The sequence below is a fragment of the Protopterus annectens genome, chromosome 5.part0 (genome assembly GCF_019279795.1).
Source record: "Protopterus annectens isolate FY-2018-M chromosome 5.part0, PAN1.0, whole genome shotgun sequence".
NCBI lineage: Eukaryota > Metazoa > Chordata > Ceratodontiformes > Protopteridae > Protopterus > Protopterus annectens.
In genome coordinates, this window is record NC_056735.1 from 1,529,602,190 (window position 1) to 1,529,629,926 (window position 27,737).

Below are 27,737 nucleotides of genomic sequence, written 5' to 3' on the forward strand. Positions count from 1 at the left end.
GTAACAGACCTGTTCACAGATTTGGAATGCATGAGTACGCTGAATGCTCCCATTGTCCTTGTTAGACTGTTATACATACATGAACCTATAGAGCCATGCACTTATAGTGCTGTACCTTGCTGAAGACATATGTCTGCTGTGCTGACATGCCATCCTGTGTTGCTTCATTGCCAAAGTGTATCCACAGATTATCCCAACAGACCTCTGACACAGAAACATAAACAGGGCTGACAGACCTGTCATCATGTAAGTATGCAGCTATTACATCATAAAACACAAGATACACACAACTATGTGGTGTACTCATGACAAATGCCAGCATACAGTATCTGTCATTAACCACTACAAGTGGCATGGCAAAACAACATTGCATTACACAAGTACATGTTAACTAATATAGTCACCCTATACATCAGACATATAGCTTCATTTCCCTGCATTAATGGTGAGAATGACAGGGATGCGGCACAGGTATCATCACTTGCACAGGGCATTGTGTGGGGGTGCAGGAGGGCTAGGCTGACCCAAACAGTTGACAGCATATGTGTGAGACAGGTAGAGAAGCAGGTAAGATGGACCATGGAAAGATGTCATGTGTGTCTGTAGGTGATCTGCATTTCAGAGTGGTGTGTGAGTGTGTGCATGTACACAGTCAAGCTCAATACTAGCCCTGCATGTGTGTATATTGGACAGATTTGGACCATACATGGTAGAGTTGACAGTTCACCATCTCCAGCCCTGAACACAGGAAATGGCTCTGCCAGTAGTTACATTTGCACCTTAATGCCCAAGATCAGAAGTGGTGCTAGTACTTGATGGTGACTACTGTTTGCTGGGATTGTATCCTCCATGGGAATGTCCAGGACCATGAGTCCATGGCCTGCCACATTGTGGTGTGGACAGCACACTCCCCTGTGCAGCGCTGGATGTACTGCCACTATGGGAGCATGATTATGCATGGCCATGTGGACTCTCAGCAGATGGGGTTGCTGACCTAACTCCATGAGTCCAATGCTGAACTCCAGCCACACATTCTAGCACAATTTGCGGTCCAAGACAGACACTAACTCAGCTCACCTTCTGTCTACTGCCTCAGTCAACTGATCCAGAGTGTCCCCAGTGTGATGGAGACAGTCACTGATGTCAGACTGTGCTGCATCCATAACCCTAAGCATACATTTGTTATGCTGTTCAGAATTTGCCTGTGCCTCCATGATGGCCTGAAACATATGCTGAGTTACCTGTGATGTGACACCTGCAACAGGTGGTGAATGGACTGCAGGCCTCCTACAAGCACCCTTGTCAATCCACCTGTGTGGGATCTCGCCAGCTGTCTGGCTATGACCACTGTCTACACTCACTGGAGCTATAGTTGCCACACTTTCCTGTTTAATGTCCCCTCCCTCTGACTGTCCAATATCTGTGGCCTCTGGGTACTGGGTATGTGTGGGCATACTGACTGTGTGCAGTGACAATGGAGGCAGAAGATGGATGTCTACCTCTTGGACAGATCCAGCCCACAATACCACCACCTGTGCCTCACCTTGGTGACCATCATCAGAGTCCAAAGAGACACTGCTAACATCAGGTTGTGTAGAAGACAGAAACCAACCCCCCCCCCCTAGTCACCTATGATAAGAAAGAAAAAAGTGGTACATGAATACCTGCACTATTGTGTACGAAAAATCCACCAATACTCATAATAACAAAGACTCACAACTGGATTAGAGGTCAAAATTTTCCTCTCCACTTTCATCCAAAATAGACTTCCTCAGAGCAAATACACATTCAACTCAAGACCTTTATAACAATCACTTCAAATAAATCAAGTAAAACATGACCAGTATACTTTATCTTTTAATTAAGCAATATGACACTATACTTGATAAAACACCACATAAAAATGCAGTACACCTATCTTAACAAATATATTGAAATACACTTTTCACTGGCTAATTTAATGTCCTTTTGACCTTTTGTGTTTTAAAAGGCATTTTAGAGTAAACACCTCATTTAAACCAGGAGGCTTATCTTTTCTTAACTGTCACTGCCAAAGTGTTTCCATTTGTTCAACTGCACTTCTGTGATTATCCCCTCTAAGATCCTTATGTATGTGTTCCAGAATGGAAAATAAAAACATTCTACCATGTTTACATTACATTGTTTAAACAGGACATTATTCTGGCCCTTAATTTTAATAGAATGTAAATGTTCCTTAACAAAACAGTGTCATGCTTACCAGGAGCAGGACCACAACCTTGTCCAATACCTGAAGGATCTTGTAAATCTGAGGGTGAGGTGATGTCATTACCAATGCATGCTGCAGCACAACAATGTAATACATCCATATATCTCACATTTACAGTACCTACTGTGTTACTTGTTGTATTGGTCACATTCTGAGTATAAGAGTACAACTAAGGTAAAACCCTGCCCCCCAAAGAACTAAGACCTGACACACACAAAAAAGTATGTACAGCCTGACACACTGACTGCTTCAGTATTACAGTGCTAATCACAATAAGCCTACCTGCACGCTCCTCTGTTGTGAAAACTGTGGCACCCACCTCCATGATGTATACACCATATGATAGATGCCTGGGAGCTGTTATGTCTGCCTAGGTTCACCAGGAATTCCTCAGTGGCCATGAGTGGTTGTTCCACTGCAGAACCTCCACTGGTGTTGGATGATCCTTGACTACATTTGCTGCCCTTCATCGTACAGCTTTGACAGTGTCCATTGCACAGTGTTGAACCTGCTCATATATCTTGCCCTGATGACCCATGCCATTCACATCATGGACAAGGTCTGCCCACAATGCAGCTTGCTCTTTCTTGTTTTGCCTCCCCCTGGACAGTAGGATGTGATGATGTTGCCTTAGTCCTTCCAGTATAATTTCATTTTCTGCATCAGAGAAGGGTACATGGCACCTATAATACATGATTCCTGAAAGACAAAATAAGAGGAACGCATTACAGGATAACATACGTGGAAGTACACTATGTAGAGATACAGCAAGGACAACATGACTGGCACTATCCACTGCTTGCTCAAACATGTCATACTCCACAGTGTTCAAACATACTAAGTGTGTGGATACAACTGAGATAGTAGAAATAGTCAAGTATTCCCGTGTATTCCATGACAGATACTGCTATATGATCATACAACCAGCACTAGGGTCTACTGTGGTGTGACCCCCTGGTAATACATCATAGAAACAGTGCCACACAATTAGCATTGGGCTATTACAACCACTATAAAGGGGCAATCCAACAAGACCAGTGTGCCACAATGACAACCGACACTGCACCCTTAATGTATTGTACATCCTGTGTAGGTGTAAGACAGCAAGAGATCAATGACATGTCATTATCACACATCTACAACAGGCTTAATACTGTATTCTCTAGTCCCCATATATCTATTCACCCATCTGCATTCTGTTGTACACAAAAACAGTTACATACCTGATGGAATACAGTACTCCTTTGTTGATATGTGGTGATAGTAAAGTTTTCACAACGGCGTGATCTATGTGAGGAAAGTCTCATACAGACTGGTTCCCCATAGCCAGCTGCTTGCCTTTTAAACATGCTTTGGGTCTATATTACAAGTCCGAAAAATCATAACCTGCGAATGCTTAAACATCGAAAAATCCGGAAACTCGAACTTGCTAATGTGGGGGGCTGTGCCCCCCCCCCCACTAAATATATATTCCATCTCCAAGATCGCACTACAGTGAGGAAAGGGCAAATATTCCAATCTTCACTGTACCACGATCTGACACAAAGCACTTTGAGGTCTGGTCTTTTTGATGTTGTCAGCGTTCACAGTTATGATTTTTTGGTCTTCTGATATAGACCCACATTCTTCTCATCAGCAGATGATTGCCTGTAAACCAATCTGTGGGTCTGAAATGCTAATTGCAGCTAATACAGCTGATTTGCACTATCATCAGCCAATGGCATGCAACCACTGTACAATATATAAGGCCTTCATGTAGATTAGGGCCCCTTTCTGATATGTTGTGGTGGACATTACTCAGGTAAAGAGACTACATTGTCACAGAGGGTAGGACTGTAGCAGAAACCTTACCATAGAGATGTGTGTGCTACAAGCTGCAGCTACTGCTGCTTATAATAGACATAGGCAGAGAGTGTGAACACTTTGGAGGACAACAACCTAGAGGAATAAATGTGGGAGTTGTGTCAGCCTTGTTGTAGAGGCAGAGCCAAAGTGAGGCCACCCTTTCCATTCCAAATAAGGCATGTGTTTAAGGTAAGTATATTAGGCAACAGTATCACTAACACAGTACTAGGCAACATGTTTGGTGTGTCCTTGGGTAAGATGAGGTATAAATATAAGAATATGTCCACCATTTGGGCAACTGCCAGGCCCTGTGTTACAGTCTGGTAGTAATTTGCAGTGTGTATGAGGGCAGGCCTTGTTGCAAGCAGGGACTTCCGATGTGTATGTTAGCTGTGCAGCTGTGATAATCTGCACATTGAGTTTGGAAGGATTGTGTGCTGCACTCTGATATTAGTGGCCCTCATTTGCAGTACCTGCATTGACATTCTGTATGAATGTATATTAATGCATGGCGTGACACTTTATGCACATATAAGTTTTGCTATAGGGATATGTAAAATTTGTTCCTACCTGCAGGCCTGTGACCTCCATCAGTAAAAAGCAGACATGTCATTTGAAATGCATTGTGTGGATAAAGAGTACATGACTCAGCCATTAATTGCTGTCTTCACAATACTGTAAATTCACGTCTACAAACCACTGAATTTGAACCCAGGACTGTGTGTGTCAAAATGTTCAATTGGCAAGGCAATTAACAAACTGAGCTACTGAGTCACTACTGCAGCAGGTGTATTTGCAAGATACATATGCACACAGCCATGCTGTGACATACATTTTCTATGTTCATCAGTATGTGCATGGCTTTAGATGGATGTATGTGTGCACCAGGGTCCCAGTTGAACATGTATTTTGCCATTAATGCCTTAGCAGGTGAAATTCTACATGTTGCTGCTGAAGGACACATTTCCCTGCTATCCCAGGCCTCACTTACATCTATTATTATGTCTTTGGCTTTCTAGTGGTGTAGTATTGCACCAGAGTCCAAGGTACACTCCCATTTTTAATCTTTTTAATTTAATTACATTTTAATCTAGTTTGCATGACATGGCGCAGTGTGCACTTCTGCTAAAACATGCTTAATGACTATAACTGGCACTTACTATGTTTTCTTTAAACCACCTGTTTTATTTAAGAATTATGTGGTATGGCAAATTAATGCAGTGGTCCACAGGTGTGATGGTCTTGAGTTTGAAATATGGGACATGTATTTATTTTGTAAGTGCGTATTACAAGTTTAAAAACACATATAGTCAATATATCTCTATTTAGCGGAGCATAGTGAAGCTGCTAGATGCGGTGCACCACACAGCAATGCACTAAAAAATATAAAAAAAAAAAATGCGGAGATATGAAAGTTGTGAAATGGGGTGCCAGCAGAGGGAAAAACATAGTAAAAGGCAGGTAGGGATGTGCAGGAAGGGTGTAAAATGGAGAGCTATGTATGGGACAATAATTTGTTTTGGGACAGGGGCCTTTTTATTTTTTTAAGGTGAGAGCAGAATGATGGGGAAGGGACATAGGTACATGTGGGGGAGGTAAGTTGGGTAGGTGAAGATGCATTTGCAGACAGACAAGACAGAAGACAGGGGTGGTGTGTGACACATGATGGGGGTGAACACCTTGCATAGGGAGAGTGATGTGGAATGGAAGTCCCGTGTGCCTCTAGACTGCAGTAGCATGACTCACATCCCCACCCATGGGACTGTCGGTACTGCTCCTTCACTGCCATGAAGTTGGCAGTGTTGGAGGCTGGGCACCAAGACAAGGCTGCTCCACCAGGTCAGCCAGCATGCCCTCAATCTAGTGTAGGCAGTGGTTAAACCCACGGTAGACTATCCTGTGCACCAAGACTGGCAGCTCATCCTGGGTAACAGCATCCCTTCCACCACCACTCCCAGAGGTACTACCGAACGCTGCAGGTAGTTCAGGGGCAGCAGAGGAGGCACCACTGGTCTGGGTCCCAGACATGCTAGGACCCAGTGCCACAGCTGGTTGAGGCAAGGTAGGGTAATCAGCCAGAATTGACTTACCTTGATGTGCTGTGGTGAATGAGGTATAGCAATAAGTTAAGGTTTTTAATAACCATGCCATTGTTAGTATTAACAGAATGGAACATCATTTTAATTCATACAAATATGTATTAATGTATAGTATGTGTAACACAACATTAAATAACATAGCAGTCAGTATGGTAACAGCATGCCAGTAAGAAGTAAACCATAAGGGTAACAAAATAGTTTAACAAAAAATGTTAACAGTGAATAATAACACATAACAATATTACATCACTTTTGCAAAAATATAGTTTAACAATATATCTTAATACTAAATCATAATAATACATAGCAACAATAAATAAATGAAAATAAGGGGTGGGGAGAAAGAGAGAAACAACACATTACTACCAATGCAGACTATATCCCTGAAAACACTGATACTAAATACTCTACAGGCATATAGTATCAGTTCTGAGTACAGTAACCACAATTTGCCTGTAGCTGATGTAGTACGTACATACCTCTCAGGCTGTTAGCATGGGTCAGTATGCGCCAAGCAATAACAAATGCAGGTATACTACTACACAGAACACTTTCACATAATGTTTACTTCTATAACTACCAAGGTGCTCTGTAAGCAGATTTGGTAAACATTGCATTCCAGGTAATCATTTTTCTGGTAATCCTGTGACAGATGGATTAGGCAGTTTTAATTACATTACATTAAATTGTGACACTTGAGAGGCATGTTTGTTTACAGTACATAATCTAGACATTTGTCATGCCTTAGTTGACAGACATGGGAATAGAACCCAATAACTGTGACTGCAGGGAACATCTGCAAAAAATGTAACTTTATTGTTATTGCTGATAACTGTTTATGAAATGTTAGCACAATCATATCTGCTCATAACATGGGCTACCTCAACCATATACCCTTTGTGCCTGAGTGGGAGAAAATGAGAGCATTATGTGACTGAATTATTTTTGCATTTGCATTTTTGCATTCTATAACTATCCATACATCACAAGATGGGTTGCAAACTGGCTGAGTGACAGAACCCACAGGGTCAGAGTTGCTGGCGCCATGTCAGACTCAAAGCCTGTCACAAGTGGTGTACCACAGGGCTCAGTCCTGGGCCCACTCTTGTTTGGCATCTACTTTTCCGAAGTACAAGCAAACACAGGAGGGTTATGGCTGACAAAGTTTGCAGATGACTGCAAACTGGGCGCCATAGTAGAAAACACATCTGACACAGATATCCTTCAGAAGGGTCTCACAGAAACGGATAACTGGTGCCAGAGCCATGGCCTAAAGTTAAATGCCAAAAATGCATAGTCATACCCTTCGGAAAAACAAGGTTACCCCTAGCTACCAAATAGGTGGCAATCCACTGAGTACAGAAGAAGTTATCAGGGACCTGGGGACCCAGGTTGATAGTAGTCTGTCATTCGACACCCATGTAGCTAAAGTAGTTAGGAAGACCTTCTACATTGCCCACCTTATCATGAAGGGATTCTCATCTAGATCAAGGGAGGTCATAGTCTCCCTATACTCATCACTCATCAGACCAATGATTGAGTACAATGCCCCATTCGGAATGTATCTGACCCGACACTTGCAGCAGCTGGAGAGGCCACAAAGTTCCTCACCAAAAGGATAAAGGGTCTCAAACATCTGTCCTATGCTGCCCGACTGAAAGAACTCCAGCTCTATTCAGTCGCCACGCTTGCTCAGAGGTGACCTTTGCCTAACATACAAGGCCATGTCAAACCCAGATTTGATGAATATGCTTCACCTCAAAAATCTAGATCCGTCAGAGCCACAAGGGCGGAGACTTAAACCTCGACACGGCTATTAATAGGACGTGCTGGAGGGATAGATTCATCACCCAAAGACTCCCTATGCTGTGGAATAAAATCCCGGTATATGTGAGGCAGAGCACCTCGCTGGCCTTGTTCAAGAGAAATCTTGACCAATGGATGGGAGATCGCAGATATACCCCAGGGATTACCTCAGTGTCACTGCTCAACAGAGGCACAGCAAAATAATGGGTATAGTTCCCCATACTAAAGGGGTGGCGTAAGCCACAAAGCTATGGGCTAGGCTTATAAATGCCCTCGGGCAGATAGCCTAGTATGAACCTATGAACCTATGAACCTATGAACCTATTACAGTGCTACACTTGACTGCAGTGACAGCAGAACATACATGTATGGAATATGACCATAATGCATTTATTAAAAGAGATAGCTGTAGGCATTAACAGTGCTGCTTAACACTTTATTGGTATTGCTGATAAATGTCTGTGAAGTCCACATGATATCTGCCCATAGACTGGGCTACCTCAGCCACATACCTTTATTACCCAAAGTAGGAGGAACAGAGAACATTATGTGACCGGTATTGGCCTGGAGACAGCCTTGGACCATACTATGATTTAAACAATACAGTTTGCAGGCTATTACTTTTGGATTCTACACCTATTATGGTGTTACACTTTACTGTAGTAACCTTGCCATAGACAAGTAATCCATACAGCTCTACTGCAATGGTTATGACAACACAATCCTGCTGTACACCATTTTGCTTACTGCTATTGGTATTGTTTATTGTAATACAGTTGTCCATTTACTGAACTACAGCTCTACTTGCCCATTTATTGCACTACAATTCTACTTGCCCATTTATTACACTATAGTTTTTATGGTGTGTACTTTATTACAGTAAATGCTTTACTCTTTCTTGCTTATTGCACTACAGATAGCAAAATAAATCCGTACATACCACACTCACGGTGCAACCTGGCCAGGTGCCTGGTATGGGACTTGACATTACGAGCCCTCTCAGCTGCAGCTGTTGGGAGAGAAGCACACCATTATGCATACCAGTTTTGCAGACATTCAGCTTGCATATTGGTAAAACAGAGGAAAACATACTTACTTATTTTTGGGGCATTCCCAGCCCTAGCTTCTTGGACCCAGGTGTCCAAACTTCCCCTCTTTCTCCTCTTCAGGTCATCATAATGGTGATGACACTGCTCACATGTGCGGGGGATACCAGTAACACTGGTGAGTTCCCTGGCCAACCGGTCCCAGGCCTCCACCTTACACTCTGTGCCCTGGAAACTGCCCTGCAACAGCCTGGGTTAATGATTTTTTACCAGGAGCCCAACAAAGACCCCAAACTTCTGAGCACCCCAGCAGTGTGAAAACTCGCACAACCAGTGATTTAGCTCAGCTTAGCACATTGCAAACAAAAGTAGCCATTAGCATGTTTAAGCAGTGCTCAGCCCAACACAGCAGTGCCAGATTTCACAAATTTGTTTTTAAAATTAAACATAGATAATAAATTAATTTATAGACATCTTATCATTGCTACAGACTCAAACCCAGGAACTACTGAACATTAAGCTATATCTCTACCCATTTAGCTAGTTGGATATTAGGCAAACTAGTACACCTTCACATATACTACTGGGCTACCTGTTAACATTGCTAAGCACTGCGGTGTGCCATACAAACACATTTAAATAGACCCAGACATTACATCCAGTTTCTAGTTTTAGATGTCTAGCAGCTGCCAGCTATGTATGCATGAGCACCATTTGGATTTGTGGTGCTCTGTGCTGCGTCACCCAAAGACCAACTAAAAAAACAAAAAAAAAACAGAAAAAAAATATTTAAAATTACAAAAATATATAATAATGATAATTAATGACATCTGGTTTCTATTTTTAGATGTCTGACAGGTGTCAGCTGTCTATATGTGAGCACAGCAGCTTGGCATTGATGCCCTCCACACCAAGCCACACAAACATGCAAAAGATGAAAACAAAAATATTACACCTTTGATGCAATTTACAATGTTTCTAAAGTAGTGCAGAGCAGTACAGGCCATCCACAACCATGGGTAGCCTTTACACTTCTCCCTACACAGATTCAATAACCCTGTTCCTATGCTCTCCCTCGGCAGTGCACCTTCATTAATATGCATGGCGCGCTGCCGAGGGTGAACCATGGCCCTGTACCTGGATACATTCCATGTAAGCTTTACACAAAGCCTACATGGAATTTATTAAATCCTGGGGAATGTGTTTATATACATGTTGTGATCTCAAACAAACTACTTTACTGAATAGCGATCATGGCTTGGAAAGACAAAATAAATGTACTGTCTAGGCAAGGAAGCACCATGCTTTTAGACAGAGTAATATTAAGCAAAGGCAATCATGGCACATATGTAGATAAGTACATATGCACACTCCCCACCAACACACACACATTTAGACATGCAGAAAAAAGTAATGTTGTAGATGTTGATTAATTAGATATACAGATCATTCAGTACAGCAAATAATGGACAGTATAAAACAAAAAGTCAGAGGTGTAATTAGGGTAGGGTGAAGGAGATGCTGCCGTAGGTGCAAGTTGTTAGGAGACATGTTTCGTATACGCTAATGGGACATGAGTGCAGTACCAGGATTCATTTATGAAACAATGGGGCTGTTGTAGCTTCACAAATGAATGATGATACTCATACCTCTCAACTTCTTAGAACAAGAAATCTGTACAAAGCCATATAAAAAAATGGGACAAAGGCACAAAAATAGGGACACCTTTTAAATATTGCTCTTACAAACTTAGAAATTTGATAGAAGAACAGGTTTTGCATTTGCATGAATTTTCTGAAGGATATGAAGTCTGAAACTCAAATGTCTGTTATTATTTTCTAACTTCAATCTAACTTCAGTCTTTAATAATTTGCCACTAATTTGCCAGAAAACCACAATTTAATGAAAAACGGATCAAAATATGAGGCAAAAATCTAGACATTCTGCGAAAATCTGTACAGTTGAGAGGTATACTTGAGGTTGCAGTTAGAAATTCATTGTGTGCCAGTAACTGTAGGAAGGCGCTTAATTTAGAAAAACCTGTTTTTTGTTGGTCCTCAAGTTTGAGGGGGTGCCATTATTTGCATCTGTTCAATATGCATTCCCATACATACCCTGCAATAATGGTGTTTGCGAGTGGGAGAAAGGAAAGTGGTAGTTAAGAAGGATCAGCAACTTTTCAATAGAGATATGAGAAAACTGGCCTTATGTGCTAGCAAACTTTATGACTGTGTTTGTTTTCAGTAAGTAATATTTTGATTCATAGCAGGCTTGACATGGAGACTTTTAGGACAGAGACAAATTCTAGTGAACAAAACAAATCACATATTATGGTACAGATTTTGTTCAGTGTCTCCTACTCTAGAGCAGAAAGCAACAGGTTTTGTCAGATTGGGCTAAATGACACATATATAAAATGCTTTTCTTATAGATATTGGTGCGTTTGAAAAATGGTTGTGATAATTTCAAAAGATTCCTCTCAACTGCTGTGATTTATGCACTTAGGCTTGTTGATTCAAGATTTACTGCTGCTCCTCATTAAGTTACTGAATCACTAAAATAAGCCTATGCAAAGGCCTGGTAGCATTATTTAAATGCACTCTAGTACCTTAAAACCTTCTACTATGAAAAAAAGTTCCTTTTTCTGTCCCTCTGCTATGATTATCCTTAAAGGTTAGTGCTATGAATCCCAAAGCTCAGATGATGAGAGGTGTGCATTTGTTTGTGTTTGTGCACAAACTGCATTATTTTGCCTAAATAACCTCACACCAATATGGAAATTTGTTGGTGATAGCTTATGAAGTGGGAACGCAAGTGAAGAAACATGCAATGAGGCTCATATTTGCCTTCTCACCAACCTAATTTAGTCAGTGAGCAGTGCACAGTAACACAAATTAAATTCCTGTAGATGGCAGCAAAGGACCTCTAAAAACTTGACTATAACGCCAACCCCCCCCCCATAGTTTGAGATGGATCTGTTTAGTCATGGATGTTAAGGCAGCCAGTGCCAAAGCAAGCATAAAGATGAAATGGGTACTCAGAAAACTGTGAAACATCAGAAAATGTGCAGCCTCCTTTTTTGCAAAAGTAGCCGAAAGAAGATTTAAATATTTTTTTTCATGCTTTCATATAATAATTTGGGTAAGAGTATACCAGAATGTTTTAATGTACTCGGTGCCTGGATGAAACTAACTTTCTTTTTATGAGTGCTTTGGCAGTTATTACAGACATCAGATCTGGTTGAAAATAATATGGTGTACAGTGAAAAGATTTATTATTCACAGGTGGTTCTTTATTCCTTTAATAGCATTATTGGGCACCATAAAAACGTACCTTTTTAAGCATGATCATCTTTAAATATTGTTACTTTTTAATTTAATAAGCATCATTCAGCCATTGTCACTGAAAATAAATAAAATTTGACGTGAAGGTGAAATATGTCAAAATGCAAGGTAAAATTAAGATACATCAAAGATGGTTATAGATCAGTATTATTATTATTATTATATCTGGATTTGCTGAAACTTGGGAATGACAATGTTTTGTACCTTCTACCTGTTGTGCACTAATTCAGCCATGATTCACAGGTTACACAACCAGACTGAAGGAATATATAAGGATGGGGACCCATGCATCATATTCACAAAGTATATGTTTTAAAGGCAGGAGGTATGGGCAAATGCTATGCTTAGTCCTGCTGATGCCAGAATGATTCTCTCATTTTTCTAATTTATGAATCCACTTCTGGCTCTTATAGCCTCATTAGATGGTATATAACCTTTCCAGCATTGGTTAAGGTAATATTTATAAGGTATGGCAGGCCAAATGTTTCTGGTGTGATCCTGTAGTTAGAAACATTCAAAACAAGGGATTGTTTCTTTCAGGATAAGCACTTTTTGTAGTTTGTTGGTTTGTTTAATTTGCTGCAAGTAATATCTATAAAGCTTGATTTAATCTGGAAATCACAGAACATCTGGACCATCTGTTATAACTTAACAAGGAATTGCTTGGTATGAGCTGAAATAGATTTGAAAAACAGGCTTAGTTTAACAAAATGGATTATGCTGATTTTTGACTGTAGACACATATCACTTAGTATTGAAAACAGATGATGTCACAATCTGGAAAGAGGAAGCTATAAACAGCTGTAATGTCATTGTGTTCTTTATCTCATATTATGACTCCAAAATCTGGAAAGTGGAAGTTGTCGACAGCTGTAATGTCACTGTGTCCTTTATCCCACCATATTGCACTGTGTGTGTGTGTGTGTGTGTGTGTGTGTGTGTGTGTGTGTGTGTGTGTGTGTGTGTGTGTGTGTGTGTGTGTGTGTGTGTGTGTGTGTTTGGGGAAGGCATATCATACCTTTGCTTAACTGGCAAATCTAGACATCAGCGTTTTTTTACTTGTTTTTTTTTTTTTACCACTGTGATTCAAGATGCTTGTATAAATATTCTTGCAAACAGCATACAACTAACCAGAAGGTGTTCTGCAATTTTTAATTTTACAGTACCATTAGGTATTATATAACTATAATTATTCAGTTAGAGCTAATTGTTAATGCTTCTCTCATTTTCCATCACAATAAATCTGTTTCAGTTACATATTTAAACCTCCCTTTCAGTTCTGATATATCCTAACTTTATAACATCTGACTCTCTATGCTTATTTCCTTGCAGAATTAAAGTAGATATGCATAGGGTCTTGAATTTTTTATAGTTTCCCGACATTACACATGCACACTATATTTAGTTATTTTTGCTTTATTGGCTATATATTTACTAATTCAAACCATATGTAAGCAGTGTGGGGCACTCATTTATTTGTTTGGAATCAATACAAGCTATTGTTAACTTTCTCTTTTGGCTGTATGTGCACTAGGCAGTTGCTGAAATAGGTCGAAGAGCATTAGTTCATGGGTTCAGTCAACACATTTAAGTAAATAAATACATTTGGGAATATTGTAATAATAATTATATGCCTTAGATGCACATGACTATTTATGTCTGAATTTATGCAGCTGAAAGTTTCTGCATCCTGTATTTTGAGTTTATCATGTTAAGTGTAGATAATTTTACTTTACGTACACTTTATAAGAATGCTTGTTTGCTTGGAATGTAGAGAATGTGGACTCATTGCTTTTACTACCTTCTGAGGACTGCAAGGTATTAAGTGGTTTTTGCTGTTCAAAGTAAATGGGGTACCTGAAAAGCCAGCTTGCATAGCAGCCTACATACCTAATGAATGACACATCACCTATTTCCAATCTAATGACAGACTCTTCAACTGTTAATGCTAGGAACAGATCATACCTGTATAATGTTTATGTATGTGGACATATAACAGTCCCTGCTAGTATAAGCTAAGGCACATCAGATATACATATCTTGCAGTTTTAAAGGATCAGTTCCTAAATGTATATGAATGTTGGATGATAATATTAGTATTACACTGTATGAAATAAAACACAGCACTGTATTCTGCAGGTGTATTCAGTTATACTGAGGCCTATATACAACAATTTATAATAAAGGCAATGGAGAAGAAAGTTTGTTTGCCTGTTATCACCCTGTTTATTTGGAAGGGATAGTATAGCATCCTGCTAGCCTGTCTGTCTGATTTTCCACATGCTATATTATGTATCAGTTGTTTAACATGAATCTTCACAGTCTTATGAATCCAACATGCAGGACAATACGCTGTTATATAAGCAAATAGTTTTTATTTCCATAGACTTGCACTTAATGGACCACAAATGCCTGCATCTCCTGTTCTTGGGCGATGGATACTGGTCTGTTACCATAGCGTCTGACATGTGGATGATGACATCACAACCCCAATCTCAGCTGCTATGTACATATCAACATTTTGTATGTGCATGTGTGCAACATGTGGGTATTGTGTCTGTGTGTGTCTGTGAGTGTTTGTGTGCCAAGATGTGTGTGTGTATGTGCATAGGTAACATTCAGTGATCCTCTCTGTAATTACTTCTCTACAGGGTTTTGTTTATGTACACATATTTCTAGTGCAGCATTTATAAAGTATGGTTATAGGATATGGAAAGAAACACCTCATTTACAAAGTAACATCTGTTACTGTGAGGTGATTTACACGTGACGCATGTGTACACTTGCAGTGATGGGAGTGTATTCTTCTGCTTTTCATTAACAAATGTACCAGTTGTTATAATTGTTCTGAATGGTAAATGTCAAAAAAAAAATCTACAAGTTCAACAATTCCCACATGCGTTCATGCCATCCCTATTAGTCTAGGCATCTCTACCACAAACTTTGATTCCAGTGGCATTTAGTGTTGTGGTTGTGAAGATTTTACTGGGATTCTTCTTTCATTTTACGTCAATATCCTTGTCACTAGGCTCCATAAAGGGTATCTTGACGCACTCTATAGACCTTTATTGTAAACAGAAGGCTCAGATCTCAAAGGATTTTTGCAGCATACTGACCCTGCCTCCTGCCTTCAGCTGTTTTGTTAACCCCATTAGCATGTGTAAGTTTTATGACTTTTGTGCCATATCCCATTACATTTGCATATGAATCTCACATTGTAGCAAGACATTCTATTTCACAAAAGTGTAGCAGGAAATGTTTTGCAGAAGTGAAAATGAGTACAGAGTATCCTAAGGTGCAATATGATTCTAAGGGGAAGCAGTATATTCTGTACCCCTTATAGCCAAGTATTATCTCTTTTGCACCTAAAATTCCACAAGAAGTTGCATATGTGATCCATGAGTCAGTACTAGTACATAAACTAAAAAGCGAAAATACATGTGCAAGATTTTCTCAACTTTTTTTTCTTGGCAAGGGACTCAAAAGGATTTTCTTTGTGCATACTATTTTGTTGTTTCAGCCATCACAACTTTTATTTTGCAAATTTACATTTTAGACTGAATCTAGTGTTGGGATGGTGTAAGACTGCTCTTTACATATTTATTTTAAATAAATATAACCAACAATACACAAAATATGGAGAGGTGATGTAAGCAAGTATGTAACTCCTAAATGATTTTTTGAATCTAAATGTTTGAGGTAACTGAATCTAAAAGCTTGATAGTTCAATTACCATTTCTATTTTGTCTCAGTAAGAAATAAAAAAGTTTGAAACTGTTATTTATCCATATAATATGCCATGCATGTACCTCATGGATACATCACAGTCAAATTAACTCTGAGAAAGAAGGGCTTGGCCAGACTGACAGCATTGTCTGTCATGTTAGCACAAAATGTTAAACTGTGACTGGCTTGCAACTTTCATCCTACAATCTTGGGTTTTATCCCCTTGGTATTTGTTTGCAAACTGTCTAACCCTTGGCAGGTCACTTGATCAATCACTAATTATAGGTTGCCTTTGTAAAGAGGTATTTACGTATAGTGGGCTTGTTAGTTTAAAGAAGAAAAGTCCAATAGTCCAGTGGTTCATAGGTAAGTAGTAGGCTATCTGCCTTTGTGGGCCATTTTAAGCCTAGCCAGTTTCCCTTTTTGCACTCAAATGAACCTATCCCATTTGGTTAGAGATTGGCCTTACCCATCCCATGGATGATATTTACATATTAACTGGATCATACTATAAATAAATAAACGGGACTCATGCAAGAGATTAAGCATTTAGGAGCTGCCTCTGTCCATTAATAGTACATGGGGCAGTCCTGGGGTAAATATTCTGTTTCCCATCCATAGATCTAAACTGTAAATGAGTATGGACAAGGATGAACTTTGTTTTATGTGGATAGGGAGTTAGTTCCAGGGCAGCAGTATCCTCTGCAAGATATATCTGTCCTTCCAAATCATTCTGCTGATGTTGCTGAAGAGGTTTAGGTCTGTAGACTGAGTATTTCTGATAGCATTTGACTTTCTGATGTACAGTAAATCCATCAGTAATGGGACGGAGGATGCCCTGCATGCCAGACACAGCTCGCCTCTTAGCAGTCAGTAGGATACAGAGTATAGAGACAGGGCTTTTATTCAGTCCATGTAGGACATGTTTAGGCCTTGTATCCTTTTAGTAAGCTATTTCTATCAACATTCCAGTTGTAGCCTGATGAAATCTCACTAACTGAAGGATGCAGCTGTTTTGTTTAGCTTTAATATTTGTTTAAATCTTTAAACTAGGCTTTTATTCTGTGATTGTTGTGAGCACTGGGGGTTAAGCACCCTTTCAGAATTTAAGTGAGACAGATTTTCATAAAAAATAAACTGTCACTCTCCCTTTTTCTGCTTGTGATGGTACTATAGTCTGTCGGCTGCCCTTGCAAGTATACAAGCCGGTGATTTTGGTCTTGCAGGATACAAAGAAGAGATGTAGGAAGTTTTTCTGCACATTGTTGATTTGCAATGACTAATGATACGAGGGTAAATTTCCTGAACTTCCAGCAGTCTTTGATAACACTGGGAGTAATTCTGGGATTCAGCTCAACCAAACCAAACCAAACCTGGAAATATTCTGCTCTGACACACAATTTTTATTCACTCTGAAACAGAAAACGGAAACATAGGGCATGTTTTAATTTTTTTTGCAAGGAAAGTAGCTACAATAAGAACGACTGCTTCACTCTTAAAAGTATTAACTGGTCAATATTCCCATATTACTAAGTACAACATGCACCAAGAAGAGGTTTGAACAGTGTATGTGGTAAATGGAGTGAGATAGCCAAGTAATTGTATGGTGGGGGGTGATTAATTACCCTGCATAGGGCCCCACTTGTTCACAATCTGCCTTTAATTCCAGAGTTGTATGCTGCAAAAATACAAAACAAAAACAAAAAAAAAAACCCAGTATGTTGTATGTAATAATAATTCTGATTTTTGTATGACTTGGTTTTGAACAAAAATTGCTGCAAATTTTATATTGTCTTTAATTCATCATCATCATCATCATCATCATCATCATCATCATCATCATCATCCCTCTTTTTCCTATTTTCTGCATGGGTTCAGGGTGTTGTGTCAGCTGTCACCATCTTTATCTTTTCAATGCCACTCTCCTGCCTTCTTTGACACATGCCTGACTCTCACTGGTCTTCTCCCATAAAATCCATCCACCTCTTTGTTGGATGCCCTTGTTTCCTCTTGCATTCCTCCTGTCTGCCCCCAATTTTTTTCACCATATTGCCTTCTGCTTTTTTGCACATATGTCCACCGCAATCTGTTCTCTTTGATGTTTTCTGCAACTGGAGCTACTTTAATTTCTGCTGTTATGTCCCATTTCTTTGCCTGTCCCACAGTGTGCATCCTACCACCTGTCTCAGGCACTTCATCTCCATCACGTTTAGCTTCCTCGACTGCTCTGCCTTTATTGCCCATGTTTCTGTACTGTACAGGAATACTGGTCACATCACTGTTTTATACACCTTACTTTTAAGCTTCTTTGGCATTCTTCCATCATATACTGGAACTGACACTCTGTATGTGAGTTGGCTGCAGCCCCAATTTTAGCTTTAACCTCCTCATTCAGATTTCCCATCTCCTCAATCATCCCTCCCAGATACTTGAAGCTACTAACCTGTTCTACTGTTTTCCCTTCTATCTCTATTCCCAGCTTTTTCTGATTTCCCCCATTTGCTGCCATTACAAATGTCTTATATGTACTCCATGTGCCTTCAGTTTTGCATTCCATTCTCCTGTCCTTTGCTAAAGTTCTTGCTCCGAGTCTGCCTGTAATACCACTGTCTGCATATAGCAGCTTTGTTGATCTGTCCCCTCCACCCTGTTTGCTAATGTAGTCTATCACCCATATGAAAACAGCAGTGCCCAGAACTGAACTCTGATGCACACCCACCCCCACTGGAAACCCCTCTGTGAGACTGAACACTGTTCACACTTGAGCCATTGGGTTGTTGTACATAGCTCGCACTCATTTTACCAATGTTTCTGATATTTCAAACAATCGCATGAATGTCCAAATTATTTTTTTGTGGGACCTTGTCATATAATTTCTTCCAGATCTAGTAATACCCAGTTGGATACTTTCTACATCTTGAGCTTCTTCTCACCTATCCGTCTCACAGTAAATATTAAGTCAGTTTTGCTACATTCTGATCTGAATACGAACTGCTCATCTCCCATATTACTTTCTACCACTTAATTTGTTTATCCATCAGCCTCTCCAGAACTTTCCAGCAGTGTGACAGGTGCTCCATACCTGTAATTGCTCTGCTTTATTCATTTTACTGAAAAATGAAATGACTTCATCAATAGGTCAGGATTATTGTGTAATATAGTCCAAAAACATGTTGCATTTTAGTAATCTAAGCATGTTGCATTCTAGTAATCTAAGCATGTTGCATTTTAGTAATATATTTTGCAGTGACTTCTTTACAGCTTCCAGAAAGTACAAAGGGGTTGATGTTTGTGAAGTCATATAGTCTGCAGACTAAGAATCGGTGAGGGTTTGGCTGAGGAGTTAGGAGATGATTAAAAAAAATTAAGTACTATCTCCCTTGAAATGTTATTACTATATTAATATTTATGAAATTGTCTTGACCCTGTAATGACTTTTACCTACCACGTTGAGACATTTGTCAAAGACATCCAAACTAAACTGGAATCCATCTACAAGTTAATAAATATACTTTCTAGCAAAGCAGTCACAGGAAAGGGTGCGCATGTGCCACAATTTAAATATGGACTCAAGTATGGCACCGCCTCCACTTAACACTGCACGTATAACTTAACAGGATATACAATACAATGAGAGAAACTATCCCTGTACCCTTTGATACAAGACTAGGGACTCCCTGTTAATTACATAAAGTTTATGTTAGTGGTCTTTGTTACCTAGAAACTAGTATACCAGCTATCCATCCCTGAAGATGGTTAAGAAAGGTGAAGGTTAAAGTGGTTAGAAAAATATTTTATATAGCCCACCTAATCATGAAGGGATTCACATCTAGATCAGGGGAGGTCATCGTGCCTCTTTACTCATCCCTCATCAGGCCCATAATTGAGTACAATGCCCCTTTTGGGATGTACCTTACCAGACACCTGCAGCAACTGGAAAGACCCCAAAAGTACCTCACCAAGAGGATCAAAGGGCTCAAACAGATGCCATATGCTGCCCGGTTAAAGAAACTCCAGCTCTACTCAGTGGCATACCGCCTGTTCAGAGGCAATCTGTGCCTGACGTATAAAGCCATGTCCAACCCGGAATTAATGGACATGCTGCACCTCAGAAAATCCAAATCCCATTGAGCTACACGCTCGAGAGACTTGAACCTCAGCACTGAAATAAATAGGACATGCTGGAGGGACAGATTCATAACCCAGAGGCTCCCTTCACTCTGGAATAAAATCCCAGTCCAGGTTAGGCAGTGTCCCTCATTGACTCTCTTCAAGAGGAATCTTGATGAGTGGATGGGAGATTGTAGGTTTACCCCGGGTATCACTTCTGTGTCACTGTTAGACAGAGGCACAGTATACTAACCTCGAAAAAGGGCATAGCAAAATAAATTTAAAATGGGTGGCGAAAGCCAAACACATTCTGGCTAGGCTTATAAATGCCCTAGGGCAGATAGCCTAGTATGAACCTATGAACCTATGAACCTATAAGAGTACTCCTCTGTTACAACCATTGCTCCTTCAGGTCGCATGCTAATGGTATTTTGCTCTTTTCAAGAGCTCACAACTATTTTAGCACTACATAATGGAGGCATTCACTGTCTTTGGGTCAACCTAGTAGAATCAGTTACTTCCCAATATCACCAAAGCAGGATACAATTCAGCTTTCATACAGACATTGGACATAACTTTTAACAAACAAACAAGCAAACAAATAAATAAATCCAAATGTCTTTTTTTATATAAAGATGCATCTTAGCTTTTTGATTCTTCTTTGACCCTTTAATCTGGAATAATTAACAGTGGTCTGCTGACTTACTGCTGTTTAACCTTCTTAGAAGTATGCTAGATTGTCAGTGTTACTGTAGACGGTGGCAAAAATGAAATACAGTTAAGTCCTTCTGCACTGAACTGTGTATCATCTTCTCTTTGAATATGTTATCATTAAGCTATGTTTAGAATGTACTTAGTTGTTGACAAACTTTGATTGTGATTGTTCATAAACTGTCTCTGAACTATTGTGTAATGTTGCATCAGCAGAGGATATTTTGCCTCTATTCATAATGTCCATACTTATGCAATAACAAACGTTTAGCTCATACTGACTGAGCAATTGACATCAGAGTCTTCGCTGTTAGGCTCAATTCCTAATCTATCTAAACACTGTGGTTGTTGGTAAAAAGGTCCAAAAGAACCAGTCAATAGCCTGGTTACCAAATGAATAAATAAATAATGACTTATTACTTATCTGCATGATAATTACTGCTTGAAAAATGACGAGTTGTAACAATGTAATGAAAAACTCTAGGGAAGAAGCATAAACCAAGACATCTCATTTTTATGTATACACAATACTGTTGTCTGAACATAAGGATAAAACTTGACAGTAATTCTGAGTGAGATGTGAGAATAAAGGGGAAAACCATGTATACTGATCTTGCATGTACATGTCACTGAAAACAATACAAAAAGTCAGACTACAAATAAGACTGACGCATGAGTGTAGGATGGCTAAGAATTTTATCCTTCATTTTATTCTAGTATTACCTGAAGCATAAATTTAGACAGTGAGCAGAGATAAGCCCAGCAGAGTACCTGCCTAATGCTTGCAATATATGCAACGGTCTAAAAATAAACATAGATTCATAGAATATGAAACACAGGGACAGACATCAATGTAAATGCTTGCATAAATTCTTAGTTGCTTGTCCTAATTCTGTACTATTCTTTTTGATACATACTTCTTCACATACAGTTTCACTTTTTTGTCCTTATCCTATAAATTAGTTTTGCTTACCGGATAAAACCCCATTGAGTCAATGGTCCTCTTTAGGTGCGAGCTGAGGAAGGCAATTCTAGCACAAGTGTATATCAGTCTGAACATGTACATTATGTATTAATTTAAAGTACAAAAAAATAGTATATTCATTAATATGGAAAGTTACATCAACGTAGCCAAGTACACAGTCTTAGACCATTGTTTTACCAGAAATACTAGATGATCATTGGAATATTCACATTAGACTGCAAAACATTAGCATTTGTACATTTATGACCAATGAGCTTATCACAGTTTTCAGTAGTATGGAGTTAGCCTGTTAGATGCCATCCAGTGGTGTCTTTTTTTTTATTTTTTACTCCTTGGAGTATTTTTAAGCAAGAAATGGAAATTATATTTTAGGTTAAGAATGCAAGAATAACAAAAACAAAGACTTAATTGCAAAGTATATCTTTTGAGTGACATCTACTAAATCATTGCACTTTTGGAAGTGTAAACAAGAGTGTGTGTGTGTGTGTGTGTGTGTGTGTGTGTGTGTGTGTGTGTGTGTGTGTGTGTGTGTGTGTGTGTATGCGTGCGAGTGTTTCATAATCTATGCAGCCAGTCTGCCCAATAAAACAATCTACTTTCTGGATTTCCAACATTTACTATATTTAAACCTTCAACAACCCTAACACTAACTCAAATCAAAACCACAAACAATATCCTAGATAAGCCAAACAAACATCTATCAATCACAAACAGTATTACAAAGCACAAACCTCCTGAAAATCTCAGCTCTGAAACCCAAAGCAAAATTATTTCTTTTAACTCTATCAGCCATCGTGGAGACTTATATTAAGCTATCTATTTAACTAAATTGTGGAACTCAATTCCACAAATACAAGAATAGGAATAAGATCTAACCTAAAACAATTCCTAGTAAAGCTAAAAGATTATTTACAACATTAAAACAACTGTTCATGTACCACTTAATTTTATTTTTGCAATTTCTGTATACATTCCGCTGCATGACAAAAAATCTTCCTTATCCTCTCCCCTAGCATCACCTTACTTCCTAGTCTCTCACAATTTAAACTCCTCCCTTTATCTTATTGTCAATCCATATGCACCTATACCTGTAATCTAATATTCACTGCTTACATGATAGATATTGTTCACTACTGTCATTGTAGTTACTGATAACATATTTGTGCTTATTAAAATAATAGAAACAGAGCATCAATATGAAAAATGCTTTGAAATGCCAATGTAAATATTAATTAAACTGCATCTGTTAAATACCTTTGCAAACTAACATGATTATATTTCCATATAAATGTTATTACAGTGCAAAAAATGTAAATGCAAATTGAACTGGCTGTGGTACTTTTCTTCCCAGGACTCTGCCAAAAAGGAGCCTTTGGCCCAGCCAGCTTAACTTTGCTAGCAAGTAAAAAGAAAGAGAAAGAAATACAAGGACGAAAGAAAGAAAGCAAAAACAAAAAAGAAAGAAAATATAAAAATAAATGTATAAAATCAAGAAGATTGTTCTCAAAATCTTAGTTGTGTAACATTTCTGTTTTCTTTCTTTTTTTTTTGTAGTTCATTTTGTTGAAGGATATGTGTTCATGTATGTTTCCCCCAGGTGCTCCAATTTCCTCCCACATTTCAAAGACATGCAGTAGATGGATTGAACACTCAAAATTGGCCATAGGTCTGAGTGTGTGGTGTGGAAGAACAACCGGGGCAAGGGTGACCACCTGGCAGTGTGAACCTAGGCTCTAGATGGTTGTCACTGTTGAAGTGACACCCTGACTTCATGTACAAAAATGGAAAAAGGGGATTGCGGATGATGTGATGCCCACCACTGCTACCAATATGTGATGGCCACCAATATGTGTCATCCTCATGCTGGGGCAATAATCAAGGAGCATGAATCCTCACCACTGACACTGGAGAGGGATGTGCACTTGGAATACAAATGGATACACTCAGTATTTGCAGACCTCTCTGCATCAAGTACAATTTCCCTTAAGAACACGCAAGGAACACACTCAGCCCAGGATATGGATGTCTCTATATCTGTCTCCCTCCAGGTCCCCAAAAAGACTCCCCATTGATACAGCTGTAGGGTTAAGTCCTCAGCTGATTGTCCAAGCCAGGTGCACCAGCACCCTCTCCATAAACCCAGTGCTTTGTGCTCCTTTCCCAAGTAGCTGACACACACTCTTTAAGATTTAATTTTCACACACACACACACGCACACACACACACACACACACACACACACACACACACACACACACATACACACACACACACACACACACACACACACACACACACACACATATACACATGCGCACACACACGCACACACACACACACACACACACACACACACACACACACACGCACACACACACACACACACACACACACACACACACACACACACACACACACACCTGGGAAAGGCTGGCACAGATTACCCACTCTACCAACTTTGCCCAGAATATAAAGTACTTATCACTGAAACCAGTCAGTTACTATAAGGCTCTTAAAAGAGTATCTAATTATACTGTATAATATTAATACTAATACAAATGGTAGTAGTTCACCAAGACAGCTAGGCCTTCTGGAGTGGTTCACACAGTGTCACCAAATAAATATAAACACTCTCAAAGGTTACTTTCTACAAGGATCAGAAACAATAAACATTTTAAATATATATTAATAATAAATAATAAATGTATATAAAAATACTGAATATTTATTTACAGTAAGTCATAGAGTTCAGATCACAGGAAATATTGAAAAGAACATTGATGGGCAGACTCAGACAAATAAAGGAAAAACAATATCTAAACTAAGGTTCACTATATTCCTGACTAATCTAAAATAATTACTGTTCCCAAGTTAAAAGTTGCTTACTACCTCAAGGCAAGATGCTGTGGTTGTGGGTCTTTCTAGTCAGGCTTCCCAAACAGAATACTCAATAATCAATACTCTGATTTCTCTTTGTACTATCTAAAATACATATTTCTAAGCGGGCAGGCAGAATGACTTCATCCGGTCACCTGACTCTAGATTTTCACAGTATTCCCCTTTGAAGCTGAGACAAGAGTTTAGCCCAGATAGCCACCATGCATATCCAAATGTTTATGGCAGTGCCTGGACCCTACCATTTCACTGAGCTAATGGACAAAGGCTCTTCCCCAGACCCAGTAGGGATCCCTGAGTTATGTGATGCATGACTAGGTCATGAGATAATAATACATTATTAAAACACACTGTTACCAAACTTAAAAGTGAGGTAATTTTTGAGCTATAGAGGTTTACCTGCTAATCCCACCTCATGCAAATGCTACAGTAGAATGGAATGATTAACACAGGAATTTTGTGAGCCTGTTTGGGTTTTCGGCAGGTAAATGATCACTTTCTACTTCACATCTTAGTTTTCAGTTCTACCACACAGATTATTTTAATAAAAGGTACTGAACCACAATAACCATCCTTACAGCTTCCCTTCAGTTTTTCTGGTGGTCTAGTTGTTTTAAGGATCGTCATTCCTAACCAACAAATTTTCTGATACTTCTTTTCAGACTTTTTCAGTTCTGTATTGCTTTGTAACCACTGGGTACCAGAAGCTGTGTTGCTTGTCATATGTTATCGCAGTCAAATATTACTGACTAAGCATCAATGTATTATAATTTTGGATATTCACATGACACATGTGCTTCCTTTCTGATTACTCAAGATGCAAATAATCAAGAGGCCATTATTCAATCACACCAGATTAAGAACATAGTTGCTGCAAATTTTACCTACATTCCATAACACATGCACAAAAAAATTCTTAGCAGGAAGCAAGATCACTATACTCATGTCAGAGGCTTTGCCTCCCACAAACCCCGGTATGGATATATCAATATATATCTATATCTATATCTATCTATCTATATATATATATATATATATATATATATATATATATATATATATATAAATAAATATATATATATATATATATATATATATATATATATATATATATATATATATATATATATATATAAGCACTTTATAAGCTCAAAATACTGAAATGTTTAATTTCAGAATCTCGCACTCATAAAGTGGAAGGATCGGAAGATCGCAACCCCAGAAGTGCGAAATTCAAAATCTCGAATGCCGGAGATTTTGAATTAGCGGTTCTGGTGTTGTGCTGTGTTCATGGATTCAGGTAAGTGTTTATGTTTAAGGGTGTAGGGTAGGGGCTGTAGTGTGTGTTACTGTGTGTTGTTACAGTGACATGTGTGTGTGAGAGGAATGTAGTTTGTGTGATGGTGTTTCGTGTGTGTGTGTATGTAATGCAACCTTGGAGTTAGAATATTTAAGTAGGGTAGGTGTGTGGGCTCATTTAGTTGTGTGCGTGTGTGTTCTTTTGGTGTTTGAAAGTGTTGGGAGTTTGAATTTCACGGTTTTGTGGTTTTAGGATTTAGGCTTTCGTGGTTTTGTGGTTTTGGGTGTTTGGATTTTCTACATTATGGGCTCGAGATTCTGAAATTCGAGATTTCAGAATTTCGAGCTTATAAAGTGAAGCCATACATACATATATATATATATATATATATATAGATATATATATATATATATATATATATATCTATCGTTTACATTCAAATGGATGACACTGATATGCACGACAGCCTTCTCCTCGAACATGGTAGAAGCGACAGTCGGAATGTCGATGTTCATGCATACGTCCATTAAGAAGGACGTACACAGGGCAGGGACTTACATAATGGTTGTCAATGGGAGATTTAATGCGTAAGAATGACAGAAATTGTCGACTTTGTTGCATCAACCATACAACCTACTTAATATGCATGAGCCGATGTTATTTGTTGCAGAAATCACAGTTCACTTAAGTGGTTTTCGTGTTTTTGACAGTAAACCATATATAAAGATATATATATATATATATATATCTTCTTCTTCTTTCGGCTTTTTCCCGGTTAGGGGTCGCCACAGCGGATCACCTTGTCCGCACATTGAATGGCAGTGGAGTTTTACGGTGTCGAGTTGCCAGCCCGGCGCCCAACCTTCCACAGAAGGCACACTCACACGCACACCTAGGGCCAATTTAGAGTGTCCAAGCCACCTACAGCATGTCTTTGGGATGTGGGAGGAAACCGGAGCACCCGGAGGAAACCCACGCGACCACAGGGAGGACATGCAGACTCCGCACAGAAAGCACCCCAGCCAAGGATCGAACCGGAGAACCTCTTGCTGTGAGGCAGCAATGCTAACCACTGCACCACCGTGGCCGCCTATATATATATATATATATATATATATATATATATATATATATATATATATATATATATATATATATATAGATATATAGATACATATATATATATATATATATATAGTATATATATATATATATATATATATATATATATATATATATATATATATATATATATATATATATATATATATATATATATATATATACATACATACAGAGAGAGAGAGAATCAACTACTAACTTTATATAGCTGTAGATATATATATATATATATATATATATATATAAGCTCTTTATAAGCTCAAAATACTGAAATGTTTAATTTCAGAATCTCGCGCTCATAAAGTGGAAGGATCGGAAGATCGCAACCCCAGAAGTGCGAAATTAAAAATCTCGAATGCCGGAGATTTTGAATTAGCGGTTCTGGTGTTGTGCTGTGTTCATGGATTCAGGTAAGTGTTTATGTTTAAGGGTGTAGGGTAGGGGCTGTAGTGTGTGTTACTGTGTGTTGTTACAGTGACATGTGTGTGCGAGAGGAATGT